This window comes from Hipposideros armiger, unplaced genomic scaffold (genome assembly GCF_001890085.2).
Source record: "Hipposideros armiger isolate ML-2016 unplaced genomic scaffold, ASM189008v1 scaffold_76, whole genome shotgun sequence".
Taxonomy (NCBI): domain Eukaryota; kingdom Metazoa; phylum Chordata; class Mammalia; order Chiroptera; family Hipposideridae; genus Hipposideros; species Hipposideros armiger.
In genome coordinates this window covers 2,866,052-2,883,135 of record NW_017731426.1, presented here as the reverse complement: position 1 = coordinate 2,883,135, position 17,084 = coordinate 2,866,052, and positions in this window count along the sequence as shown.

The window sequence follows — 17,084 nt, the reverse complement described above, 5'->3', positions numbered from 1 at the left end:
GGGAGAGAATGAAACAGACTATAGTGAAGCTTCCATGGCAGCTGAAAGCACAGGAGCAAGACATCCGAAGGGGTTGGAGGACAAATCCAGTGATGCAGTAACTGAGGAGAATGCTGATAAGATGAAGAGGCCAGGTCAAAAATAGGATATTAAAGAGAGACCACCTGCTGCTCACTTTTGTCTAAGGGTCCAGGTTGATGGTAACCAGCCCTCCTGATATTGTAAAAATCACTTAGGAAAATTAACATGCTTAGATGATGTTTTAAGAATTAGCATATTCTTTTAAATTATGCTTTAGATATTTATGTAACTAAAACCAATTTTCCCAATAAAAACACTATTTAATGAACTTTGGTTCTAATGTGCTAAAGTAAAACATACATTTTTAGATGCACGAGAGTCTTTTTTTTTAAAATAAATAAACGTCACAAACTGATATTCATATGGAGGCCATCCTAAAGTCAACAGTAAATGTAGGTTTATATTACTTCTAGCCAGAAAACTCTTTCAAAATAGTATTTGTACAAACAGTTCTTTGCCCCAGGTTCCATAAAACTCTTAGCAAATACTTTTCAAGGCTCTTTAGAGAAACAAAGTTTGAATTAAAGTCGATTGCTTTTTCAGGATAAGCAAGCAAGAGTCTCTATTCCCATTCATTATTTTGGAGAAAACAAGAAGACATCCTAGTTTAATAAAAGGAGCCTGGTGCTGAGAGTCAGAGGACTCCAACTGAATTACAGCCCAAGCTCTGGCTCCGATTTACTATATGACCTTAAGGCAAATATTTCATCGCCTGCTCTCTCAAGTTTCCATTTACATTTGCTGGCTAACATTGAACACGTTATTTGATAAGGCTCTACCTCAGTTTCCTCATGTGTTATGTTAAATAACAATGACATCTTCTGTTAGGGTTGCTTTGAGGATTAAATGAGTTAATATAGCTAAAACCCTGACAACAGTGCCTGGCACAGAGCACTTAGTAATTGCAGTATTACATGTCTTAAGTTTCCCCATTTTAGTTTTAAGTTTCTTGAGGGCAAGGATCAGACCTTCTTCATCTCGGTATCTCTCAAAATACCTAGGAAAGTATCTTACATATAGTAGCTACTCAGTAAATATTTACTACCTGAATTTAAACTTCAAAGACAAAAGCTATATACCGGGGTGCCAAAAAAAGGTACACACATTTTAAGAGATGTTGTCTATGCTCAAGCAGTAATTTGCCATAATTAGAAGTGTCTGGATGCTGATGGTAACCACTTGGAGCACCTCTTGTAATTGCAGAAGTCAAACGTGACTTGTACTCACTTTTGTTATTGGTATATATTGAGTATTACAATTAGTACAGTTTTTTTCCTTTCTTAAAATGTGCATACATTTTTTGGTACCCTCTGTATTATCTAGCTTGTTGGGGTTGTATTCATTTTTTTTAATTGTTTAAATCCAGTTATCGGGGGGGAGGGGAGAAAAAGCATCTTTGGGGAAAACATCTGTGAGCAAATCATTCCTGTAAGACAGTTTCTATCAGGTTGGAAAAATACTTGGGGAAAAAAAAAAAAAAAACATCCTGCCATAAAGGCAAGAGGCTTCTGGTCTCTCTAGGCACAGCCTCTGCTCTCTTTCAGCAGCCTAGACTAGACCCACTGTGTGCAAGAGCCTAGTCTCTCTCTCTGTCCCCTTCTCTTCCTTCTTTCCCCTCCCCAGCCCCATGACTCACCCCGGCCTCTTATTATGCTGGAGGCCTCCTTCCCCCAGAAGAACTAATAGAAAATCCTTTATTGCTTTAGTTTTATTGCTTCTAGCTCTGGAAACAGCATGCTCCCAGGTGGTAATTATATTCCATTTATAAATATTATCTCTAAGAGAATAGCTGATAGCTTTTTTGGTAATGCTATCTGTAATTCTGTAGCTGCTAGATTTATGTGTCAATTAGAATCTTGAAGTAAACAAAGTTTTTAAATTGATTCCTGTAGCATGATGTAAGATCTTGCTAGACCCTAAAACTGCTCAGATCAGAACAATTGAGTTCATCCCCTAAGCCAGCAGGGAAATTAAAAATACAACTCAACAATCTGAGCAGCCTTCAAAAACCATGACAAATTCAAAAGAAAACCCAACATGTGAATGTCAGTTGCTTTGTGAAGAAGTCAGGTTACAGGTTACTCAGCCTCCAGAGGTTCGTGTGTTGTTTCTCAAGTTACCTTCAAGTTAACTTTTCCCATAAAAACAATTCAGATCAAAAGAGCCTTTAACCTTCACAGCAGAGATCAAGGAATTTTGTAGAAGACTATAAATCACCTGTAGCCCTTACATATGATCAGTACATGGAAATACTTCTCAAAAAGAAACTAATGTCCATTCTGACATCTTAGCTGTCATGACAGTGTCCTGATGAAGATTGGATGGTGGCTGGTCCCATCTGTATTCAGAGGGGCTCCTACAGAAAACTCCGTGCAATGGCCTTCCGGCACTAATGCATATGAAACGTTAGCAAACATCTGCATACATTAACTGATGAGAATCACTTTCCCTTGAGGCTAGCGTTATGTAATGATCAACCACATACACTCTGAGGACAGAACCTCATGGGTTTATATCAGAACATCGAGTTGGACAAGCTGTGTCAGTATGTTCATTGGTAAAATGGACAGTAGTTGCGAAGACTAAATGAGTTAATACAACTGAAGGACCTAGTACACCATAAGAGAGCAATCAGTGCTTGCTATTATCATGTTACTATTATTATTTAGACTTATTTTTTTTTAGAATAATAATTAGGATTATTTTATTTTTAAGTATTATAATATTAAATTTATTATTTAGCGCTCTCTTAGCTCTCACTGTCATACTGCCACCAGCTTTACTGTCCTCAAGAGGCATTCTGACAGCCTTCTCTCTATGACCCCACTAAGGACCATATTAGCTCTAGAAGGTGGAAACATTCTCATTCTCTCTCTCCTTCTCTCTCCCTCTCTCTCCCTCTCTTAAATTAAAGGACCAAACAATAATAAAAATAATTGCAATTTTAAAAAAAAAGAAAATACAAAACACAGCATTCCAAAGAGACTTGCTACTACTTCTAAGGGAAACTCCAATTACTCCATATATTAAAAAAAATGTTTTTGGGCCGGCTCAGTTGGTTAAGAGCTCGCTCAAGAGTGCGAGCTCTGAGCAACAGCAGTTCGATTCCTGGCCCAAGCTGAGCTGACGCTGAGCTGCCAACAGGTGGCAGGATGGCTCAGCTAAAAAAAAAAAGTTTTTATCCATCTGCGATAGGATTATAAACCTATAGGAAGTTTTTCTCTCCTCAAATATCATAGAAAGGATGCTCTCAGAATTTATGGACCACTGAGTTTTTTATGTTGCACTTATGAAAAGAGGTGCTTTTAAAAGAGAACATTAGGGCCGGCCGAGTGGCGCGATGGTTAAGAACTGGCCTGGGACGCCAGAGGGCCCCGGTTCGGATCCCACAGATGAGGGCCAGTGACACTGCCCCCCACAGCTAAGATGCTGAATAACAGCTCAACCTGGAGCTGGGCTGCCGTGAGTCCACCACGACGGCATAGGCTACAGTCCCTATTGCAGTGGGTTGCCATGGGCTACCATGTGTAGCCAGCAGCCAGTGTGAGCGGCCAGCAGCCACAGTGAGCAGCTGTCCAGAAGCCAGTGACTGATCTGCCTCACCTGGGAAGAGCACAATGATGATGCTAACTTGGGCCAGTGAAGCAACGTCCTCCACAACTAGACTGAAGAACAAAACGACAGCAACTTGTCTGTTCCCCTTCCCCAATTCCCCAGTACTGTTCCCATCCCCCCAATTCCCCAATAAAAATCTTTAATAAAAAAAGAACATTAATCCAACTAAAATGTGTTAAAATTGATAAAGGGGATTATGGCATTTATGTTCTGTACATACCTCCTTTTTTTTATGTGTTTAAATACCCATCATCAGAAAAACACTTTTAAATTTAAAAATCCTCCAATTATAATTAAATTAAATCAAATTAAATTAAAAGAAGTCCTGAAGTCTGTGGCAAATTGTTAGAGCTTTGAAATACAGAATTTGTAGAAACACACATAGCAGTAGGATAAAGACTATCATGAGAATCTTTATCCATCAGAGTCCAGTTCAAAAAGCATACTAATTAAACAGATAAAATTTATTTTAATTAATTATAATGAGCTATAAGGAATTGGCAAAACTGAGCTAAAAATGTAAAAAGCAGATATTGACGTCATACAGAGATCATTTGCAGAAGCAGGGACCACCCCAAGGAAGGTAGGCTAGGGAAAGGAGTTGGAGTGGCAAAGGGGCCCTTGGGACCCCCGTCAGGCAGAGCCTGGTGTGCCTGGCTGGTGCTGACACCTCCGCAGACAGTAGGGGGAGTGAGGAAAGAACTGCAGAACAGAACCAGAACTGCTGCTGCTGAGAGGGGAGCCATTGCTGGGTGATGCCGCTGACAGGAACAGGAACGCCTCCATCCCTCCCTCTGCCTCACAGCCTACCCCCAGTGCCTCCTCCTCCAAGAAGCCCACAGGACATTTCCTAGCCTCTCAGCCTCAGTGTCACAGATCTGAGACTGGAAAGAGGGGTTGGAAGAGAGAGACGGTAGCTTCATAAATTACCACAGTGTCTTGTTAGCAAAACCATCAAGTAAACTCAAGCAGTCACAAATCACAGCAGGTGCTTCCATCGGCACCTGCAGTTGGCAAACAAAGAACAGCATTGCTGTATCTAGAGAAGGGAAGCCTCTGGTTATACCATGTTGATCTTTACAACCATCCACACACACCAATACTCATCTCTTTCACTTACTTATGTATTTATTCACCCAGGAAGTATTTGTTGACAGCCTTCTCTTTTCAGGCAATTTTCAGGATGCTGAGATGGCTATAACAGCAAATAAGACAGACAAATCTCCTATCCATGTGGAGCTTATATTTGAACGGGGCAGATGGACAACAAACAGATACGTAACCAATGGCCAGCAGTGCTAGGTCCATGGGGAAAAGGGGGCGTTCAATCCACTTCTTCTCCTTAAGGTGACAAGCACACAGGAAATTTTATAAAAATAACTAATTGCTCCAATTCACCTAGATTGACATTTTACATTAACTTTCCAGCTTTCGTAACCCACCATTTCAGCTGTCAGTAGCTCATATTCAGCAGCCTGGTTGACATCATGTCCCTGATAAGACAATAAGATCTATGATTTATTGCTTCCTGGAAAGAGCTGGAGTACCCACACATCAGCTCAAGCCCAGCACACTGTGGTGGGTGGGCTGCAGGGCACTTTTTTGGGGCTGTTCTTGCGTCCCAGACATATCCTGTGGTTATCGGAAATGACCCCTCTCACAGAGCTAGAGTGATGAGCTGCAGGCGCAGATTTTGCAGGAGAAATTATAATAAAACCCAGAAGAGATGTTTCAGGGACTGGCTCTTTTTTCTAAAGCTTCAGTGGCAAATCACATATTTGTAGTTCAGTATACAGTGAAGATGCCTGGATCAAATAATATTATAAGATAGTTATTCTAACTCTGCTATATTTTCACTGGGAGAAAAATATTATAGATGCTTTCACTCCAACTTGTGATTATTGAAATGTGGAGAATATTAATCGTGTGTGTGTGTGTGTGTGTGTGTGTGTGTGTTCACCAGAAATCCTAAGGAAAGCATGTAGAGATTAGATCAGGCCGTTTCTGAGCGCCTGAGCATTAAGGAGTATAAGATGCTAGGTCTGCAAAATATCTAAGAGACTCCTGTTTTAAAATGGATTAGAAAAGCAGTGATTCCTGGTCCTGGTCCCCGGTCCTGAAGGCCTAAATAATGGAAGAATTAAGGTAACAGAGACCTCTATCAGACCTCCTACCCCACTTGTCTGTCTCCTTCCACTGGATGGAGGGCTTCTTTTGTCTTTATATTCCCCGTACATGACAGTGCCTGGTGCGTGCTGTGCCTTCTCCCATTCCGTCCCAACTCCCATCTGATTTAGGCATTCTCCCTTTACTCCAGTGTATCTGTTCCCCGAGGGAACAGACTATGTCTTATTAACATTGTGCATAGTGCCTGACTCTGAGTAAGGCTTGCAGTATTTGTTGAATGGATAAGTGGAAGGATATGAATCAATAAACTACCTGGGAAAATACTTGTGGGGAAAATCTATAAGATCAAAAATTTATTTATTCAAAGTATGCTGCTGACTTGTGGAATAACTGGGCAGACATTGGTTATTGGCCTCCCAAAATCCATCCTCATGCCCTTCATCCTTGTAGTCTCCATGCATGGCAACTGAAAAGCTTTATGGTCTCCTACGCTTAGAGGTAACCATGTGACCCAGGTCTGATCCATAAGCAGAAGTGTACTGCGGTGGGGACAGGAGTAGGTGTCCCCTGGCTATTTTAGCTCTTTCCCTTATTTTCCTCATGAATGTGATGGCTGGTGCTGAAACAGCCATACTGCTGTCTTGCAAAAAAGGACATGAAAATCCAGAAGCATCAGCAGTGACATCTTTTAGTAACCCTGACATCTTTAAGCTACTGAATTGTCACTAGCATCTGCATACATTCTGTCTCCTTTTTTTATGATTAAAAAAAAAAGTAAAATGATTTTTTAAAAGTTTAAACCAACAGACAGATTTCCTGTTATTTGCAACTGAATACATTACTCATCAATAAATATCAAATGTCAAAGTTCTGGAATATAGTTTCTCTGAAAAGCACATTAAGGGGGTAGGGGTAGGGAATATAAATGAATGTGAGAGCATTTTGGATCTGAGAGAAGGGGCTGTTAGAAACCAAGTTTTGCTTTCTGAATTTTCTCTACAGTCTTTAGATGATTTCCCTCGTGGACACACACTAAGAATTAGCCTTCCATGCTGGAAAAGGAAGAAACAGACAAATTTGCTTTCCTGTTTCTCTGGGATGAGACACTGACGCCCCTAATGGAGCTCCTTTCCACTATAATGTTGCTAAACTTCTGGGTATGACCTCCCCCTTTTCCCCAGTGGCCTTTGCATCTGTTTCATCAGCTAAGAAGAGTAAATTTAGCCCTGTCCAAATCCACAGTCCTTCTACGTTTTCATAATGTGATTGTCTTCGTAATAAGTGCTTTAATGCCCTGTTATAATGTTACAAAATCAATTGCAGTGGTGAAAAGATTAATCATTATATTGCTATTTAGTAATAGTTATCATTGAAAAAACTAATGAACATTGATTAATTCAACTCTGCACACCCTTGCCATTCATTTCCAACAGTTTGAAAGCTTCTAGATCCAAAATAGAATACACCATCAACTTTAAGTACTTCTAAATGTGATTTTGTAAATAACAATTTGTAATCATTGAAAGGAAGCTTAGTGATCACTTAATCAAAGCTCCTTATTTTACAAATGAGGAAACTGAGACCTAAAAGGGAGCTGTCTTTACCTATGTATCCATGCTTCCATCAACTGTGTCTACTCACATAAACTGATAAGGGATATGAATTGTTTTCACACACCTTTTTCCCTGTTCTACCCATTCAATGTCTGACACAATACCTTGCACATTGGAGATGCTTGATTAATGTTTATTGGCTAAAGAAGTGATTCCACACATTTGATTGGCTTTTGTCTCTCTCATTAGACCATAATAGGCTGGACTCCATAGTTACCTCATGGGCCTCTGCTGTGCCTTGATCATTCCCACCTGCCCACCTTCTCTTCCCACCTCCTGCCAACTCAGGTTTCTCTCCTTTAGGAAGCCACCCACGTAGACTTCAGTCCTCTTACTCTGTTAAAAGAGCTTACAGGACAATTGGCCTATTTCATACAATTTAGGATTTAATTATATGATCGCTTTTATTGATTTCTTTTTTTCTTGAATAATTGTGTTCCTGCTACTGTCATTAAAACTCTCAATGGCAGCAATAATATGACAGGTTTTCTGTGTACCAAAGTGCACATCTGTCCAGAACATACCGAGGTCCTCAGCTAGTTATTAACTTATTAATTGGAAGAAACAAACTAGCTCCAAGTTCCTTTGTAAATCCCTATTCTAAAAAGTAGATACGAAATAATTTCCATATCATGAAACCAACATCTTAAAAACAAATGGAGGGAAGAGTATGTTATTTAGAATTAGAAAACCATACTAGCACCAATAAAATAGAACATCTTAACATCAAAGGCAATCTAGGTTGTTCAAGATGCTGGTCTGCGTATGTGCATCTATATTCTGCACCTCCCAGAACACACTGAAATAGTTCAGCAACACACACACCAAGAAAAAGGCAAGGATAGGGGACTAGGATAACCAGTAGATGAGAGATTTCAATAAATCCCTGCACAACAGAAAACAGATGGGAGCATATTGATGGACCACAGGAAAGGAAGTCAGCGCCTGGACTGTTGCGTGAAGGGGCTGAGTGTGGGGATGGGGGTGCCACAATCTGCCAACTAGAATTTCAGAGGGACTCTGGGCTGAGAAGGAAAGACTGGTCTGGAACCTGGAAAACAATTAACTGAAAATACAAACAGAAAAGAGGTATGCCAGTTAAATTTTCTTTTCTCCACCTCTCTCATTGCCGACATTTGCAACCCATCCGGGGAGCTAAGGCTTCTAGTGGGATGTTGGCACCCAGAGTAAAATCTCCTTGCTCTGACTTTTAGGGGAAACCCCACCTGTCAGCCACCTCCACATCTTCTCATTATAAAGCTAAGCTTGCCATTCCACAAGCTCCACCTGTGTCAACAGAACTCCCCCACCCCTCCTCAGAATTTCCACTCAGTGGAGCAGCCTGTTTGGAATCCAATATTGGAAACCAATGTAGTAGGGAAGGAGCCTACACCAGATCCCATACTTCATTCTTAAGTATGAAGAAACAAACCCAAGATGACTAGGCGTGTAAGAAAAACCAGCAGCATAAAGAAAGAAAAACAAAGATTAAAAAAATAACCACAGATAACTTGGTTATTAAAAAAACATTTACATTCATGAACAGGAGGTGAAGGAAAAGGAGCAAGCAGAGAACAGGAAAATGTTTAACAATAGGATAGAAAAAAATCATGAGTCACCGGTGATGGCGTAGGCTGCAGTGGAGCTGCAGTGGGACCCCGTAAGCTACTATGAGCGGCCAGCAGCCGGCCTGAGCTGCCAAGAGCCGCAGTGAGTGGCCACCCAGTGACCGGCAACCGATCTGCCTCACCTGGGAAGAGCACAATGATCACAATACCAACACGGGCCAGTGAAGTGACGTCCTCCACAACTAGACTGAAGAACAAAAGGACAGCAACTTGTCTGTTCCCCCTCCCCGATTCCCCAATAAAATCTTTAAAAAATAATAATAAATAAAATAAATAAAAATAGGATAGAAAAAAATCAATAAAATGATAGGAAAATAAAGGATAGGAATATCTAAAACTATGCAAAATGATATAGAGAAATGTGAGAGAATATATAAAAGAAATAGAGAACTCAATTTTTTACTTAGAATCACAGAGAGAGAGGGAACAGAGAAAATGGAGGAGAGGGTATTATCAAAGAAACAGTAGGGGGAAAGAAATCCTCCAAACTGAGAAAGTCAAAAGTTTTCAGCAGAGAAGGGTTCCCTGATTGCTGAGAAAGATGAGTGAAAAGCCCTTGTAAATCTTAGCGCACCAATGATAAAAGATATTTGTAAACATCTCCAGAAATCAAAACACAAATGTGATCTAGAAAAGAGTGTGTCTAGGATGACACAGCTATCTACAAGCTTGGAAAACTACCAGTTCACTGTGGCCCAGTAGGATAGAGGCTCTGGTAGGGACGTCTCCCCACAAAAAAGTCAGAGGTGAAATAGACAAAAGAATCATGAAGCTAGGTAAACTTGAGGAGATGACAAAGTCATATCATTTTTTTTCTTTGCCAAAAGAGAAAAAAAAAAGGACAATTGGAAAAACAAGAGAAAAATAAACAAGTAAGCAAAACAAAAACTTTACAGGACTTTAAGTAATTGATAGCATGTAAAAACAGAGATTCATTTTTTGACCTTGATGCTGAAAAGATGTTCCACTGAGCAGCCCAGAAATGCAGACATTGACTGGATAGACTAGGAAATGTTTTTAAGCACACTACTTGGCCCTCCTTTGAAATAAATAAATAAACAAACAAACAATAATAATAACCTCAGTTATAACGTAACTGCTGCTACTTAGTTTTGCTTTTAGAATCAATTTATAGGAAACATACAGCAGGTTCATGTAAGGCTAATGAACAGAATGTTAATGCTAAAAACCCAGAGAGAGAGAGAGAGAGAGAGAGAGAGAGAGAGAGAGAGAGAGAGAGAGAGAGAGAGAGAGAGTGTGTGTGTGTGTGTGTGTGTGTGTGTGTGTGTATTTTTTTTTAAGGTGTGGCTGACAGAGTGGGGTAAAGAAGAAAGTTGGAGGGAGAGGTAAAGACCATAATAGTTTCACCCTAATAAGCAAATCTGCATGACTAAAGCTGATGGAAGAAGAAATATCAGTTGAACTATATAATTGAAATCATAGTGACAATCGACAGGAGATCTAAATATTGAATTTAGGCAATGAGAATGGATAGGGACGTAGCCAGTGGGGTAAGTTAACATCTCATCTTCACAGCAGGGAATCTACCAATATTTATAAATATACATATTTATTATCAATAAATATTAACTAAATAAGGGTATGTCTATTATTTAAAGAGATAGTGATAACTACAAGAAGATTAAAAAATAGAAGCAGATGAAGAATTGCTTCTAGGAAGTGAACAGAAAGGGTATAGTGGACACTTTGTAATAAACTCTTTAGTTTTATTAAACATGTACTTTTACACTGATATATAGCACTAATTTTGTAATAAAATAATGTAGTAAGAACCATCTCTCAGCCTCATCCCATTTCTGAACTTCATCCTATCTTTATTCTTACCCCAAATCTCCTGTCTAACCTTGACTTATACCCTGTTACTCCATTACTGAGCTTGGAAAGAGCACGTAGCTGATGTATCAAAACGGCCCACCAGGTTGGCCAAACAAAAATATCATGAGTGATCAGTTATTTCAGTGGTTCTCAACCTTTCACAGGGGTCGCCTAAGACCATCGGAAAACACATATTTTCGATGGTCTTAGGAACCGAGACACCATTCCTCTATCCGTCTCCAGGCCCACATGCAGATACGCCCACATACGAGTACCCGGCGACCCCTGTGAAAGGGTCATTCGACCCCCAAAGGGGTCGCGACCCACAGGTTGAGAACCGCTGAGTTATTTCATCCTTCTATAAAATGAGGGCACAATACAATAGAATACAATCTAAAGTCTCTGTGAAACATCCACAAGATGGCAGTCTAAGTCCAGTTATACAGACTTTTTTTTTTTTGGCTTTTTAATTCTTTCATCTTGTTGGTAGACATTACGAAGGATAAACAACGAAGAGAAACATTTTGAGCAAAAGTTCAATAAAGCCATAAGTAACACCCAGAGACAAGGCTCACCTCTCCCCAAACTTCAAGCATTTACTAAATCTCCAACGGCTTTGAATTTGCAGTCACAAGTCAGAGCAACTTGAGTATTAACATATTTTCAAAATAACAATTACAGGATTAAGATGGCAGAGTAGGTAAAAGCTGTGATAACCTCCTCTTGGGACCACATCAATTATAACTAAACTACAGAACAATCATCATTGAGAAATGCCTGAAGTCCACCTGAACTGAAGCCCTACAACTAAGAACATACAGAGAAAGCCACCTTGAGACTGGTAGAAGGAACAGAAATACAGAATGGGCTGGTCCCACACGTGCGTGGACCATTAAAAATTGGGAGGGATACCTCGTCTGCAGAGGTTCACCCCCTCCACACCTTCCCACCCCCGCAGAGGAGCAAGGGGGTGCCAGCACCACACGAGGCTCCCCAGACCAGGGTTCCAGTGCCATGGAGAGAAGTCACCATAACTTCTGGCTGTGTAAACCAGCAGACATTGTGGCTGAGTGAGACAGGGCAGCTGCAGTTCTAGGCACTCCTATGAAAGAGCCCACTCAAGGACTTACCTGCTGACGGATTCACCAGCTCTGAGCTCCAGTGTTGAGGAAACAGCTTGAAAGGCACCAGGGATATATGGAGAGGAACTGAATTGTCTAGCCTCGGGGTGAGGACTGCAGGGGCAGCCTTCTTCTAGAAGGAGGAGCTAATAAAAGCATTGTTTCTTTGCTGAGTCCTAACCCTGCCTGCCTGCAGACCAGGCAGACACCATATCTGTATCTCCATAGAATCTTTGCTCCTGCTGTGGGCTTTCCTAAAATCTCTCAAGGGTTCATAAAACCCAAACAAGCAGCATCTGGCTTCAATGTGTTCCATGCCTCTGGCTGAGCAGCCCTAAGCCCAGCACTAGCAGCACCTGGCCTTGGTTTACAGATTGACCTCTCAAGGCACCTCCAGGCCCAGTGCAGGCAGTGACCATCTGTGAATTCCTTTGTGGCTCATACCAGGTGGCCCCGGGCAGGGCACAGGCTGTGGCTAAACTTGGATGCAGCAGGTCCCCTCCCAGGAGGCCCCAGGGCTGTCACACCTGATGGCTAGTTTTGAGCCAAGCTGTAGCATCACCCAACCACTTCCAAGGACGGCATACCCAAAGGGCAGACCGGGCAAATGCCAGAGCCCCCACTAAAACGAATCCTACTCCATAGGGTCAGCTCTTGCACTATAGCTCCTCCAAGCCATACCTCTCTGGTTTGGATCTCCACCAGCACTGTGGGAAGTTCAGTCTGCCGCCCACTACCCTAACCCCTCCACCTATTTCTGACATCCCTTGCAGATGCCATCAACCAAGCCTCTTAGCAACTTCATTTCTGTATTAGTATTCCAACACAGGATGAGTAGGATGCAAACATATTAAGACATGTATTGCAAGAAATAGACATATGCTATTGTAGGGGCTGGTTAAGCAAGTCTGAAATCTTTAGGGCAAGCTGTCAACAGGGCACCCTGGAAACTCAGAGCAAGTTTCTTCTTCTTCAGGGAAACCTTAATTCTGCTCAGATGGCCTTGCAACTGATGGGATCAGGCCTACTGAGATTAACAAGGGTATTCTCCTTTATTTAAATCAACTGATTGTAGATGTTAATCACATCTACAAAATATTTTCACAGCCATATCTAGTTAGTGTTTGATTGAATGACTAGATAACGTTAGCCTCGCCAAGTTGATACAAAAAAACTGATCATCACAATGTCTTTGCCATTTTCTTTTCATTTTGCTCAGGCTCTTGGGGCAATGTCAGTTCCCAGAGATGCAGATGTTGCTAGTTTTGCTTATATGTGGTGTTTCTGGGGCACGCCCCCTGAGCTACTGTAGTTGCAGTCACCCAGGCTTTGAATATGCTCATGCTCCCTTGTCCTCTTAATATTTCACCCAGATTTCAGTGACACAATATTTGATTATAGCCTCTCTTCCCCGGGCCTTGGAACATAGGATATTCTGAGTAGGAAGAACCCAGGATGTACTTAACGTACAAGCCCACCCTCAGCCACTGGCTGTTTTCTTTGGACTGAACTTGTATACTGTGACTTTCTCTTCCAGTCTCTTAGCATGGATGAATAAAGAACTAATTCTTGGCATGGCTTATGAGGCACACATTGTCTGACTCCCTCTGTCTCCAGTCTGTCTTGCAATGTGTTCCCTCTGCTTCTCTACATCCTGCTTCAATGGTCGTTGTTCAGTTCCTTGAACTTGCCAAGCGCACTCCTTCCTTGGGCCTTTGTATGTGCTTGTCCTCTAGACCTGGTGTATTCCCATCTACACCACACCTTCATTATCCCATCATCTCGATAATTATACTTTTCCTTTGGCTCACACTTTAATTGTTATTTCTTCAAGGATGTCTGTCCTGACAATCTTACATGGTTATTTCCCCATTATATACACTTATAGTGTTATGTACCATAAGTAATTATAGACTTTACCACAGTTAAAATGTTATTTTCCTATGTCATTTTGGTTAATGTATTTTTCCCCAATTAGAGTGTAACTGCCAGAGGACCACCTCTGTTTTTGTCCCTTATTATGTCTATAGCACTTAGCAAGAGTGCCTGACACAAACTTGTGCTGAAAAAAATTGATGAATGAATAAATAATAAACCTTTGTGTCCCTTTTAAGACAAAACAGCGTATATTCATTTCCTAATGCACTCCTGTAACAAAGGCAATTAGGGCTGCCAAAACAAAGTACCACAGATGGGGTGACGTAAAACAACAGAAATTTATTCTCTCACAGTTCTGAAGCCTAGAGTTTGAAATCAAGGTGTTGACTGGGCCATGCTCCCCACAAAGCATCTAGGGAGGGACTTTTCCTTGCTTCGTCCAGTTTCTGGTGGTTAGTCTTTGCTTATAGCAGCATACCTTCAATCTCTGCCTTCATCTCTGCGTGGCCATCTTCCCTGTGTGTGTCTGCATCTATGTCCAAATTTGTCTGTTCTTATGAGGACAATACTCATATTGGACTATGGGTCCACCCTACTCCAGTGTGACCTCATCTTAACTTACTTACATCTACAAAGATCCTATTTCCAAAGAAGACCATCTTACAGGTACCAAGAGCTAAGATTTCAACGCATCTTTGGGGGAAGATATAATTCAATGCAATACACAGAGTTTCAAAAAACGTTCATACTAAAAATGTTTATTAAATTTACGATAGTTTCTCTAAACTTCACGCAGAAATGTCATCATATAATTGAATATGTTTTAACTAAAGCCATATATATCTTGTTCCCAGAATATCTCCAAACAGTATTACTTTTTGCATCTTCATGGAGCTGATGATTTACACTTTATTGTTTAACCGAGTTTAAGTCCTTTTTAATCTTGTACAAATAGCTGATACAATAAAAAGAACTTTTCAATTGCTGTGGAAAGACCAGCATTTTAATCATAGCTCTGCTATTTTAACCCCACTAAGTCTTACTCTCCTGTAACATAAAATGGTATTAATAATATATATGTTGCATTGTTATTCTCAGTACTTAATGGATTAATCTAACTCATCAGGCACACAGGATGTGCTAAGTAAATATTAATTTCTTCTTTCCTTCCTACAAAAATTTTTCTACTGCCTCATCTGAGAACACACAGACACACACAGACACACACACACACACACACACACACAAATACACATGCATACTATGTATACATATTTGTGTATATATAGTGTTTGTGTATATGTGTATATATGTATACATATAAATATGTATATATAGTATACATATTACATATACATATATAATGTATACATTAATAATACATATGTGTACTTTTTATTTATGTATGCTTGTATATATTATATATATATTATATATGTACATATATATTTTTGTTGTGTTTGTTTGTTCTGTCTGTGTTTGCTATGAAAACCATGGGGAAATCCATCACAGGAGCTGAAGCTTTAAGCCAGGAATTGGTTATCCCCCAGATTCTCATTTGTGGGCCACCCTTAGACTCCTCAGTGATTCTGGATGTCACTCACTTTCTCTGGGCGTTATCTGTAAACTGAGACTGCCCCATTTCAAAGGGCAGATATGTAGAACCACATAATTTGAAATGAGAATGATTACAGCATCAAAGCAATTGGCCACATCAGATTCTGAAGTGTGAGACAAAGTTGGCCACCCTGGTGGTTCCCCAAGCATGTTCAAGGGTATTAATAGAGGAGTTAAGCACTAGAAATGTAAAGGACAAAACCAGAAACTTGGTGAATTCACTCCACAATTAATGATCCCCAGTGTGTTTCTCTATTCCTCTAGACAGTATGTTATATAATAGAGCTAAGTGAATATGCTCTAAATATGCTCTAAATTCTTGTGGTCTCTGATAGAAAACAAAAAGATGAATTTACTATATAAAGATTCTTAAAAACATGGAGCAATAGAATTCCACTAAACCAATGAAGAATATGTCAACAAGGTGCTAGTAGATATGTCTCTAAAATTTCTTAGGCAGTTTCTTGACTTTTAGGGAGAGAAAGAGTGTATATGGAGGCTTCAGCAGAGCTTACAAATGCCAAACCTCCTAACATCTAGGTCAGCACAGTATTTTGTCAGTTTTGCCAGATGAGCTCTCATGAATACAAGGCCAACCTTTAGGCAAGAGGAATGTGAGGGCCAGAGCCTTTTAATTCATTATTTATTCATTCATTCAACAAGTATCTATTGAGTGCTTACTATCTGCCTGGCTCCATGCCAGACACTGAGCACACAGCCAAGAATAATACTGTGTACACATAAATATGTCTATGCACGGATTGTCTCTGGAAGTATTCACAATAAACTGATACCAGGGATTGACTGAAAATGGGAGTGGGCCATTGGGTGGAAGTGAGACTTACCTCGTACTATGTTTACCTCTATACGCTAACCTTTATCTTGTGCATGGATAGACACAGAGAACCAAGTAGTAGTACAGCAGCTTAAATTGGTCAACGAGTGGGAACAAATTCAAAACTAGCTCAATGAATTTAAAAGTCCTGTAAGAGACATGTTTGCCTCTTCCAAGTGTTCATGAAGTGTTCATTCATTACAGCAGGTGGCAGCACTGTACATGATTTGATTTTATTACTGGGCCCTGGAGAAATGTGGGAGAAAGGGGATTAAATATGCACATTCTGAAAAGAGCTAGAAACTGGGGTTCAGTGCCTTATGACTTCTGACCATAAAGAGAATGGCTTGCTCATCTTTGAACTATGCTTGGGTTTATTACTTGGTTCTTAGGGACCTTGGTGATCATTTAGCCCACTATCCTTGCTTTATTCTCAAACGTTGAGCCCAAAGAAGATAAGGGACTTAGCTGACTATCTAACAGAGACTGAGTAGCAGAGCCAGGAAGAACCCAGGCCTCCTGGTTGTTTTGCCATAAGGATGGTGTGACTGGTACAGACAATCAGTTTATGATTCCTGCTTTTACATTTTAGTGTTCGTCAGTCTGACTCTGCCTTCAAGAAGTAGGAAGAAAGTCAAACAACTCACTTAGAGTTGCAAGAGCACTATGATAGTTTATACACACACACACACACACACAATTTTGTGACCTGTCTAGCCTTATTTTTTTTTTT